This window comes from Podarcis filfolensis (assembly GCF_964270895.1).
Source record: "Podarcis filfolensis genome assembly, chromosome: Z".
In the NCBI taxonomy this organism is placed as follows: domain Eukaryota; kingdom Metazoa; phylum Chordata; class Lepidosauria; order Squamata; family Lacertidae; genus Podarcis; species Podarcis filfolensis.
This window is the reverse complement of record NC_139617.1, coordinates 4,941,620-4,953,962: the sequence shown is the minus strand read 5'-3', so window position 1 is coordinate 4,953,962 and position 12,343 is coordinate 4,941,620. Positions and strand designations below refer to the sequence as shown.

The 12,343-nt window shown below is 43.7% G+C and overlaps 2 long non-coding RNA genes across 2 annotated transcripts; one reads left to right on the top strand and one right to left on the bottom strand.

Moving 5' to 3' along the window:
* Nucleotides 1-4,942: 4,942 nt before the first annotated feature.
* On the bottom strand, nucleotides 4,943-6,146 carry LOC310754140. The gene is made up of 2 exons (XR_014543651.1): nucleotides 5,650-6,146; nucleotides 4,943-5,356 (listed from the first exon to the last, which is right to left on the bottom strand). It is a non-coding gene; the product is annotated as an uncharacterized lncRNA (long non-coding RNA).
* Nucleotides 6,146-9,740, top strand: LOC310754136. Its single transcript, XR_014543647.1, has 3 exons — nucleotides 6,146-6,479; nucleotides 7,699-7,803; nucleotides 9,327-9,740. It is a non-coding gene; the product is annotated as an uncharacterized lncRNA (long non-coding RNA).
* The last annotated feature ends 2,603 nt before the right edge of the window (nucleotides 9,741-12,343 follow it).

Genomic DNA, 12,343 nt, shown 5'->3' with positions numbered 1-12,343 from the left:
ATGGGTCTACTCTGAGTAGAATTTAAATCCAGTCCATTATACATGCTAAAACTGCATGCTCAAATTGCAAGAGAAAACTTCATTTTATTTTATTTTTGCATGGCCTCTCTCCTTCTCTTCAGCAGTCATAATGTTGGGGAGGATTACCTAGAGGTTAACAAAAGAATGAGGGGAAAGATTCTGATCTTCCACACCTCTGATTAAGGCAGAGAGCATAACAGTGGCGTCTGAGGCTACTGTACCATTGAGGTGTGGGGATACAAGCCTACGGATACAAAACATAGGCAAATCCATTTTTGCCGTTGCTTAGAGACACAGCCAAATCCCAGGGTGGATTAGAGCAGGTCTCGTGTTGAAAAGGGATTGTGCTCAGACACCGGAACGGCAGTGTAGTGGGTTGCTCCTTGTGGCCGAGCATTAGCATCAGATACAGTCTGCAAAACACATCAGTGCCTGCCTGTCAAAACCAGTCCAGTCCTCAACAGAATGCAGTCGTGATTCATCGTCCCACATCCCCACCAATTGCTTCTATCAGAAGTGAAAACACAGAAAAGTCTCTGGAGCAACCCTTCTCTCTTGAGCGTGTCTGATCCAGGCTTCTGTGGGCAGCTAGGTCACAAGCAACACGCATTTGTACCCCAGACATGGGAAAATGTGGCAATGCCTCTGAGCATGCACAAAGTGCTTCCTCCTGCATAACCACATAGACTTAGAAAGAAAGGGAGGTTGTCGTTTTAGGGCAAAGGATTTTAACTTCCAGGGAACAACCCTTTGCTCATTATTATTATTTTTTTAATGAAATCCGAGCCTGTAGTTTTCAGCAGGAATTGTTGTGGGCTGGTGAGCATTGCAGCACACCTGGGAACATGAGGAATGGGCTGCATTAAGGTTTGTGCAATCTATTTTGTTTTCTCTATTTGCCTTTTCATTTAAACCTCGCCTTTCCTCCAAGGAGCTCAAGCACGTGTGACCCCACACCCCATTTTATCCTCCCTGCTGAGAGGCAGTGATTTCCTAGAGGTCACCCAAGGAGCTTCATGGCTGAGTAGTGGTTCTGAACCAAGTCCTAGTCCAACAGTCTAACCAATGTACCTCACCAACTCTAGGTCCACACAATGTCCACAAACAGGGGCAAGAACCCAAATGGTGGCTCTGAGGGCAGCGCAAATTACCAATGACATCCCATGAGACGTAAGAACATAACAATCTGCCTTTATGCAGACTCGGACCATTGTTCCATCTAGACTAGCACTTGTCAACACTTACTTGCAGGCAGCAGGTCTCCAGGGTTTCAGCAGGAGTCTCTCCTAGCCCTATGCAGAGTTGCCAGTGAGGACTGAACCTCGGAATTTCTGCTTGCAAGCAGATGCTCTGCCACTGAGATACAGCCCTTCCTGGCATATGCAGATACAAATCTATATCTGACTTTCTGCAGATTGGGGATTCTAACTGCTTAACTCAGAGCTGAGGTGAGTCTCTTTGTTTGCCCTCATTAAGCAATTAGGAGTCAGAAACCTTTGTCAGTATGCTGTAAATAATCTATATATTGTATCTTAACGTATATCTGCCCAGTCCTGGTGTATGAGCAGAGCAAAGACTACCATAAATATCAGCAGAAATCAAGGTAGGGCAGGACAGTCTAAGGAGTGTTTCAACCACACAACCTTCATGCTGGATTAGAGTTGCCAACTCTATTTTTTTTTAACTGGACACTGCCTTGTTTACCCATAGCCTAAACCAGCTTTCATAGCAGGACATTAATAAATGTGAAAAGCGACAGAGAAAAAGTACCTGTCCTAGCTATAGATGATGGAGCAAAATGGTTTTCTCTTACCCCAAACTCCACTTGAGCCTGAACCAAAGAATTCATACTAGAAGGAAAACCATGATGTCTATTTTCTAACTCCATTGTCAGAGGCAATATGTCCCTAAAAACGCCAGCTACTGTAGTGAGAAGGCTCTCACACTGAAGTCCTGAGGGTGGCCTTCCCGTAAGCATCTGTGATAACAGGATGCTGGATTATATGGGTCTCATCAGGGCGAATGGTAAAGGGGATGGTGTCACTGAGGTGCCAGAGAATTCTGATCAAAGCAGAAATGGAAGAAGAAATTGCTATTGTTTGCTTATTTGTCCCATATCCAGAACAGAAATCAACCCAGCGAATACAATCAGAATTTGCTGCTGCTGCTTTCAATCTGCAGCAGTTGACTGTGCTTTCCTTCTGTTTGCATTGCGCTTCTGTTGCATTGAAATCAACATTGGAATGACAATGTAAGTTACGTCATTTGCATAATTACTTGCATTAGTTACACAATTTCACCACAGTGGACACTGCAACAAAGAACTTTGTTTTTGGCAAATACAGTTGGCACGCTAATGTTTGGTACAACAAAGCTGGAATATGTAAAAGTTTTGTCAACCATGTTATTAGAAAAAACTTAATTAGGGTATGGGAAAAATAAATATATATATATTAGAGAACAAAACACCAAGGTGGCCATCCCCAAAAGAAGCAGAGACAAGGAAAAAAATGAATATGAGTGACAACTGGGGAACCTATAATGAATTGTTAGACTTTTCGAAAGGAGAGCCAAAAATGGGAAAAATGAAGAGGTAAAGAATATGTATCGGACTGGCTAAACTATCACCAAATCAATTCAAATCTAAGGTAAATAAGAAATTGGGATTTGCAGAAAAACCATCAGAATTCAAAAAAGAAATATTAAGATCTAGAGTTAAAAAATTATCTGAAATGTATAGGATATTACTTGACTGGGAAACGAAAGAAGAACTTGTGAAATCATCTATGATCAAATGGGCATAAGATGTGGGTCATCATATTGATTTAAATTTGTGGGAACAATTGTGGAAAACAAATTTAAAATTCACTGCTAGTAACGCTTTAAAAAAAGAACTACTTAAAAATGATCCATATGTGGTATTTGACACCAAGTAAACAAGCCAAAATATTTAGATCAAAAAGTGACCTATGTTGGAAGCGCAAAGAAACAACCGGCACATTTTACCATTCATGGTGGTCTTGTAGAATAATAAAATAATTTTGGTAGATGATATATAACAAGCTTAAGAAAATGTTTAGAATCTCCCCCCCCCCAAAAAAAAAAAAACCCCAGAAGCTTTCCTTCTGGGAATAATAACAACAGAAATCCCCAAAAATCTAATTATTCTATGGATATATGTGACCACAGCTGCCTGAATTCTGGTACCACAAAAGTGGAGAACAGATGCAGTACCATCACGAGAAGAGTGGCACCTTAAAATATTATAATATATAGAACTTACCAGCATGACAAATAGATTAAGAACTAAAAATGATAAGAATTTAAAAAGAGGACTGGACATTATATATAGAATATATGGGAAAATATTATAACAAGAAAATAATCGTATCAGGCTGACAAAAAATACTTAGCAGTAAAGGTTACAACATGGGATAATGTAAGGTAATGAAAACAACTTACTAGAGTAAGAAAACACAGTTGAAAAGATAGCAGATAGGAAACCACGGAAAGAGTGGAAGGGGAGCAAAAGTTAAGGTTTATAAGAGTCAAATAAATTGGAGGGAAAAGTTATGATTCCATTAATATTCATATACAGTGGTACCTCGGTTTAAGAACAGTCTAGTTTAAGAACGATTCAGTTTACAAACTCTGCAAAAAGGAAGTAGTGTTCCAGTTAGTGAACTTTACCATGGTCTATGAGAACGGAATCTGAACGGTGGAAGGGCACCGGCTGCGGGAGGCCTCATTAGGGAAAGCACACCTCGGTTTAAGAATGGTGTCGGTTTAAGAAGGGACTTCCAGAACCATTAAGTTCATAAACCGAGGTACCACTGTATATATGTCTTATATTTATGTTTTTTATTATTATTATCATCCTGTGTATGACTGTAACACAGTATGTGTTGATGAATGAATGAATGAATGAATTGACGATGATATGATAGAAAAGCAAATAAAAAACTATATGTTAAAAAACAAAACATTGCTTTTTGGCAGAAGAACTGCAGCAGAATGGAAATTGTGCTGCATATGGCAGGGAGGAAGAGAAAACATCAAAGAGACACAGAATTCACAGTGGTCCATTTATGAAGCTTCCCCTACCCCCAAAGGGAAGTCAGGAAGTTCACACATGACCATACAGGGTGTTAAGATCTACCAATTTGTCCAAGTCCTTGGAACATAGTCAATTGTGACATTTTGTACTGGAGGACTCAATTACTGTCATGCTCGTTTGACTGTTTTTATGGTGTGTTGTTTGTTTGCTTGCTTGCTTGCTAGCCACCCTGGACTTTCTTCTAGGCAAAATGATAGGTTATAAATCTGATACCTAGTTGTCAGTCCAAAATCGACTAAATCCAGATTGCTTAGGGAGTAATAATTGTGCTAACTTACTGATTAGCTACTAACAGTCTTCCCAGATGACCAGCTTATTGAGCATTCATTCTGATTTGTTTGTGGGGAGATAAGACAATGTGGGCTATTTAATGAGAACTCACTCGCATATTTTTTGAGGGGAGGCTAGACAGAGCTGCATCAAAGCTAGTGTTATCCCACACTTGACAGTGTATTTTCACAGTGTGTTCCTTATTGCAAAATCTCCAATCTTTTGGGGTGGCAGGTTTGTAGAGCAAGAGCTCCAAATCATCTTTGATTGTGCAACCAACATTTTGACAGTGTGTGAGTGAATCCCACCGGAAAATAGTGACAGTCTGGGAGCCCCAAAACTAGGTGAATAAATATCAGCAGAATATTCCTGCATTGGCTGGGGATGGAACTAAATTGCCTTTGAGGTCCCTTCCAGCCACAGAAGCCAATTCCTAGGGGCCAATTATTCAAGTTGGCAACCCTGCTTCCAGCTATATGGTTTTCTGAGACTCTAATTACACCCCTCAGTCTATTGTATCATACACCAAGATGCAGTGACACCAAAGTTTAAATGCACAAACCCTTGTGTGATTCAGATCCATAAGAAGATGGCAAACCCCCACTCTAGGATGGCGTCAGAGTCTGAAAACTGAGGCATCCCAGTGGGTGGTGCATCAGGAAAAAGTCTGCTTAACAACCTTAATCACGTCTTATCCTGCAAAATAAAATTGGGGGGAGGGGGAATCCCCCTGAGACCTAGAAGTGTCAGCAGCTTCATTAGCTGGTGTGCTTTGCAGTAGCTGTGCAGCTTTAGAGGAAATGAAAGGCAGGAGGGGAGAGAAATACAGTCACCATCCGTAAAAGGGAAGCCTTTATGGAACACCTCCGTGACACTCAGCATCAAAGCGTGGAAGATGGCAGGCCTCTTCTCGAGATCTGGAAGGCATATGTGGCCTACTTGCCAAATCTGGAACTAAGAGGAAGGATCACTAAACTTCTGGTTGCAAAGCGTCTGGTACCTGGGGGAGATCAGGGGGATGAGCCTGTGACAGGAGGAGGAGACCAGTGGACTCCAGTGGGAACAGAGCTGAGAGGAAAACATTTGCCTTTTGTCTGCTTCTTTGGCTCATGTTAAAAGATACACTGGAGTGGAGAGGGAGGGAGGAAGAAGTGGTAGCAACCCTCCACATAGCTACCAACAGGGATGGGGGAGAAACTTGATTCAAATGGCATTTAAAAGCAAGCCTACTTAATCTGCACCTGCAGAAAGTTCAGGGCCGATATACAGCTTCGCTTCCAATCAGTGCATGTCTCATAACTTCCTGATTAAATCCAGTAGCTTTCCATATCTTAAATGCTTGTGGGCATCTTTTGCTTGCCACGCCTGCGGGCTCTCTTCCGGCCAATGCTGCCGATGACAGATCTTAAAAACTTGGGGTCGGTGAGATTCGGCAATCGCAGCACCTTGTGCCTGCTGGACCTCCTGAGCAGAGCGGGTTGTGTCTTGCTCCTGGTGAAGTAGGGTGAAATGTGAGGAGTGTTGCAAGCCGGTGCAGAGGCAGAAGGTCTGGCCGAGATGGTAGAGCACGGCTTCTCTGTCAGGGGCTTCTTCCTAACCCAGTGGAACACCAGTATCATACGCCTCTTAGATGGGTTGGACATGCTGAAGAAGGGGCTGGAGGCCCAAAGACCAGGGTGACTTCAAAGCGAAGGACTCAGCAGGCAGTTCCCTATCAATGGTGCCAAATCCAAGCAAATGTTAGTCCTGTTAAATCGATCCAGCAATTATGAACGTTAAAGAAGGGATTAATTCCTCAGGCAGTAGGAAAAGACTTTCTGTGGCTTTTTAATAGATGGGAGCCCCCAACTACTGCCACTGTTGACAGCCTGTTGCCCCTTCACTCTGCTTGAATGGGTTATGTCACAATGGTTCCTTCATCAGGTGTTTGTGAGCATGAAAATGCTGTTGGGAGTTTCAGCAATGAAGGCTCAGGCATAACAGACTGTTTGAAAGTTTGAACATTTCCTCTTTTTTTATTTAACAAAATTTATATACCACATTTATAATTTCTATACAAATTATTAGGAGAGTAAGTTAAAAATATACTGTAGTTTATTCACTTAGAGGCTAGTTTTCATACTTTATTCCTTCTTATACCTCTATCCCACCTTTCCTCCACAGAGCATACACACTTCAGCCTCCACCTTCTCCATTTTATCCTGACAGCAATATTGTGAGCTAGGGCCATAGCTCAGTGGTAGAACAACTGCTTAGCATGCAGAAGGCATCAGGTTCAGTCCCCAGCATCTCCTGGTGGGACTGGGAGAGCTCCCTCTGTGCTTCAGAGGCTTCGCGTTGCTATCGCTGAAGCCAAGGAGCCTGCATTCGCTCCACAGGACGCACACACATTTCCCCTTAATTTTGGAGGGGGAAAAGTGCATCCTATAGAGCGAAAAATACGGTATGTTATTGGGGCGGGGGGCAGGTCACCCACCTGTCCTGTTCCAGAACTGAGCTACCTGTGATGAGACTGGTCAGTTCACAGAAGCCTCACCTATCGCTCAGTCGAGTTGCCAATTGTATCACTAGAATGCTTCGTGACACCATCCAACTGACCTCACAAAGCATTTTAATTTCAAATATTCTGATTATTTATACTTTTACTTAAGTATTTTCATTTATTTACTTGATTTAGGGGAGGGGTTGCTGCCCCCACTGCCCCCCACTGGCTACATCCATGGAAATGTTCTGAGGTGTTGTTGTTTGGTCTGGTTTTGTTGCATTGTAGTACAAGATTGCTGCTTCAGGCAGCGCTAATGTGATGCCCTTAGGAAAGCATTGCAGGACAACTTATAAAGAGGAATAATGTGTGTGGACTGTCCATCAACGACATAATGCAGGAAACACCCACAGAAAACATCTCCCAGTCTGGAGGACCCGAGATTGTCTGGATAAGTGAGGAAGAGGCAGCTATAGTCTAAAGCTTTGCTTTTGGTTTTTGCAAGCTTTGTAGACTCACGCAGATCAAAAAGCAGGCTTAAAAAAGCCTTAAGTAAATGAAGATACTAACAAATACTACCCAGAGAGAGACAGATATTCTTTCAAGCATTCCCTAATCTTTGCTGTTATTTTGCTTCAATTTTGGCACTGGGGTGGGCTCTACTCTGTGCCCCATGTGACTGGCAATTCTGAAAGGGCACTAGGGGAGCGGTTTCTGTAGAAACAGATGTGTGAGGGCTATCTAAAAAAAATAAAAAATCTTTCTGAGCATGTTTCTCTCCCAATAAATAAGTCTCTTCTTTTTCCAGCTGACTGCCTAGGGTGGTGATAGCAGGGAAGGTGGAAAACAAATGTGCATTCAAAAGCCCTGAGCTGGCGTTACAAAGTCTATGAACAGGAAATTTTATAGCGAGGTAGGTAAGAAAACATCTGATTTTTGTTTTATGGAAAATACATGGCTTGGTTGGATAACTCGGTTGGAAAGACAGAGAGACAGAAAAACTGGGGCATTTAAAAAGTTATCAGTTAAGTGACAAGGAAGCAATAATAATAACTGATAATATTTATACCCCGCCATCTGGGTGGGTTTCCCCAGCCACTCTAGGTGGCTCCCAACAGAATACTAAAAAATCGATAAAATGTCAAACATTAAAAACTTCCCTAAACAGGGCCGCCTTCAGATGTCTTCTAAAAGTTAGATAGTTGTTTATTTCCTTGATGTCTGATGGGAGGGCATTCCACAGGGCAGGCACCACTACCCAGAAAGCCCTTTGCCTGGTTCCCTGTAACTTTGCTTCTCGCAGTAAGGGAACTGCCAGAAGGCTCTCGGCACTGGGCCTTAGTGTCCAGGCAGAACAATGGGGGTGGAGACGCTCCTTCAGGTATACTGGACGGAGGCCGTTTAGGGCTTTAAAGGTCAGCACCAACACGGAAATGCTCAGAAATGTACTGGGAGCCAATGTAGGGACCAAGGTACAGTCAGAAAGGTACCAAGGGCCACATTTGGCCACCAGAAGGGAGGCTCCCCACCCATGTCCTAGGTTACACCCACAACATACAGTCAAAGCACATTTAAAGCACATTCTTCACATGGTCTCAAGAATAATCCTGGGAACTGCAGTCTTCCCTTCACAGAGCTATAATTCACAGCTCCCTTAACAGTTCCCAGGACTCTTCAGGAGAAGCCATGTGCTTTAAATGCTTGGTGTGGATGCGATCCTAAGCTAAAAGAGAAAGGGAAGGTAGGAATCTGGGCTGTGTTTTAGAGGTCATGCTGAATTCAGTGTGTCTGGATGGCGCGTGTGCACATAAGTGCCAACCTGAAAAAAGAGGGCTACATAGGAGCTGAAACTGACAAGCCTTGGCGCAGGCAAAATGGGCAGGAGTTCCAGGTCATTTTGACTTCAGCTGTAGTGCAGGCTCAAGGCAGTGTGAGTGTGTTTGCGTCTGTGTCTGTGTGTGATACTGACAGGCAGCCTACTCACATTTTTCTTTTGGACTAAAACCGTTTTGCATGCAAGTTCCCTCCCAATCTCTGGGTTGCAAAATGGGGTGGCTCTGGAGGGAATGGGAAGGTGCATGGCTTGCTCATCATCAGTGAGGGCACAGATACTGTCCAGTAAGTAACAGTTTTGAGGTAACATCGGCATTGAGAGAGGGCGAATCATTAATGGTATTAAGCCTGGGAGCAAGGAAGCCTTCCAGATATAGGGGCAGGAAAGCTGGAAAGACACAAACAGCTCTCCTGTATTTTTAGCTGCTGTTGGTGTAGAGAACCCTCTTCAAAATGACTTTCTTGGGGCCACATGCCAATGACGGGGCTGCAGAGGCAAAAGTGGTTAGAACAACAGAGGCGACTCTCAAGTTTGCAACACAGAAGTTGGAGGTTTCTACACTCATCCTCTGTCATGTACACCTCTCTCCCTCCTCCACCCAGGCAAGTGAGAGGCATCATCACTGTTCAAGTGTTGCTTCCAGGTGGTCCTTTTGCTGAGCATCCAACCAACCTGATTTGTTTGCACAAAAGTTTGCAGCCAGGTTAGACAGCATTGCATCAAGCAATCGCCATCCCACATTTTCTAGTGCATTTTCCTGCCACTTTCCCGAACAACCTGAATTTGCTGGAATGTGATTGAATCCCAGTCTGGAAACACCCAAGGACACATCTGAATCAGGCAAGAGCCTTGGGGAGAGTCCCATGGGCTAGACAGGAAGGTCTTCAGCCCACAAACTGGGCTATTATTTGTGGAAAGCTGCCATATTGGGACCAGGAGCATGATGCACATTAAAGGTATGTAATATGTTCCCTTCTTCCCTTCTTCCATCTCCATGGAGCCCTGTCTAATTTGCCTGCCATTAATGACCAGCATACAGTCAAACAGAGCAAAAACAGAGCAAAAACTATTAGGAAAACTGAAAGCTGCCTTATGCTAAGTCAGATCATTCTAGCTCAGTATTGTCCACACTGACTTGACAAGGAGGGGAGAGTTTTCCCTGTGGGAAACGGAGATACAGGACACAGTGTCTGTCTGCTGCCCAATGTACTAAAGTAGTGCAACTGCTAACGCAAAATTCAGTATTTAAATTAACAGCCTTTCCTCTTTGGTTGCCAGGTGTGATTTGGCTGTGTACTAAAAACTATGTCATTGTCCCCCACTCTTCTCCCCTTATGTGCTGGAAGCTGCCCAGAGTGGCTAGGAAAACCCAACCAGATGGGCAGGGTATTTATTAGTATTAGTATTAGTATTAGTATTAGTATTAGTATTAGTATTAGTATTAGTATTAGTCAGACTGGGATCCCTTTCATCCCTACCTGGAAATGCTGGGGAATGAACCAAGGACCTTCTACCACTGAGCTAAGATCCTTCCCTAACAGATGCCCGGAGAGGTCATTTCCTTTCCTTGAGCTATGACTAGTTTTGAGGCTCAACCAGGCTGCAAACATGGAGTAGCTGGGCACACTCAGGGCCAAAAAAGATTTTGTTCCTGCTTCTTTCACTTTAAATGAGCATCGCAGACCCTTTGGTTTCATTTGGCATTCTGTGGGAGAGGAAAGGCAGGCAGCCTAGCTAATTACATAAGAGGTCGGGTTTTGATTGGAGGTTTTATTTTTAGGCAAATGTAATTGGCGGTATGTGAGTTGGGGGGAATAATCAGAAAACTTGTTGGATTGCCTGTGTGTGTGTGTGTGTGTGTGTGTAGGAGCTGGTTGTGGATTTGCAAAAGGGGAGGCATACAGGCATATTTATCAAACTCCCTTCCCTGGAATATTTCCAAAAATAATCAAGTTATATTATCGGCACATTGGGAATAAAGCATGCTAGCCTCCTGTGTGCATGGATTTTTACTGGGGTTTTTCTTTGTGTGTTGTTTTTGTGAGTTGTCACATGCTGCCTGAAGTCATGAAACAGCCTTACCGTTGTTGGAAGGGCAACAGTAGGGATCATTCAATTTGCAACTTAAGGGTTAGTTCTGTTGGTGTTAATGTCAACTAGCCCAGAGGGGGATGGGTGGAGGTGTTGCTTAGCAACCAGGTAGACACCAGACATGGTGTTTTCTGAAGTAGCACATGCTCTGATTGGCTGTGAAGTTCTCAGGGAGTTTTTCTTCTGTACATTTTGTTTAGGGTTGCCATATTTCAAAAAAAAACCTCCCCCAAGTTGTTGAGCCTCCCCACAAAATATAGTGATTTTAAGCTTTTGGAGCTGCTTCCAGTGCTTTTTCCATCGCGCTGCCATACATCCAGGTTTTCCCTGATATTCTGCCATTTCGGCAAAAAAACAGAACATATCAGGAATTTTCCTGACATATGGCAAGCCTAGTTTTGTTGAATGACTTCCCACTCTCATGAGTGCTCATCCCATTGCATGAGGCAAAATGGAAAGTTGCTGCCTTGCCCCATTGTGGCTGCAGCCTTTTGCCGAAGCCTCGCTTACTGGGGTTGTGCAGTGACTTCCAGCGAGATCTCATGGAACTCTCCTGAGATCTCACTGGAAAAAGCCACCTCCACTGTGTGACCCTAGCAGCAGGGGCAGGGGCAAGTGGGGCAGCTGCTGTGGCAGCATCCCACTGGATTCTGCCACCCAAGGCAGCCGCTTCAGTCTGCCTCTGCCTGCTCTGTACAAGGCCTGAACTCAGATGATGCACTGTGTTTGTTTGGTTTCTGCAGTAAAACATTATACCATCCGGACTCCATCTGCATTGTTCAAGTGCATTTGCTAACAATAGTCACATTTGGTGTGTATGGGACTTGGTATACAAGAGGGGTGGAAAACTTGTGTCTCCCCAGGTGTTTCTGGACAACAACTGCCATCATCCATAGCCACTGGCCACGCTGAGGTTGATGGGAGCTGGAGTCCAATAACTTCCCCATCCCCCTTCTACATGGCAAAATTAGGCCACAGCATCCTTCCAGATGTATAGTGTACATATTTTTTTATGCTTTCCTGTGTATAGAAGCTCATGGGAAGCAGAAATAAAGCAAAAACAGGTGCATAGAGGAGAAAAAGTTTTCCCTTTGCCGTTCCACTTTTCTTCATTCAGAGAGTTGCTAGGGCATCATCCAGAGATGTAATCTCCCACTTGGGCCACAACAGACATGATGTGGGAAGCTTGTGATTTGGTCTGCTGATGACTTCTTCTTTGCTTACCAAGGGTTGTGTGACAGGCTGGGGAAAACTGGATCTCAGGGCTATGACAGTCAGATATGAACCCCCCATTCTGCACCTTCATTTCCCTGACTGAAATTAATAATCTTTTCACCAGGTTGATTTTAGCATTGAGGGTTGTGGGGAGAGAAAGGTATTTGTAGCTAATAGCTCTCTCTCTCTCTCTCTCTCTCTCTCTCTCTCTCTGTGTGTGTGTGTGTGTGTGTGAGAGAGAGAGAGAGAGAGAGAGGGAGAGAGAGAGAGAGAGAGAGAGAGAGAGAGAGAGAGAGAGAGAGAGAGAAATATA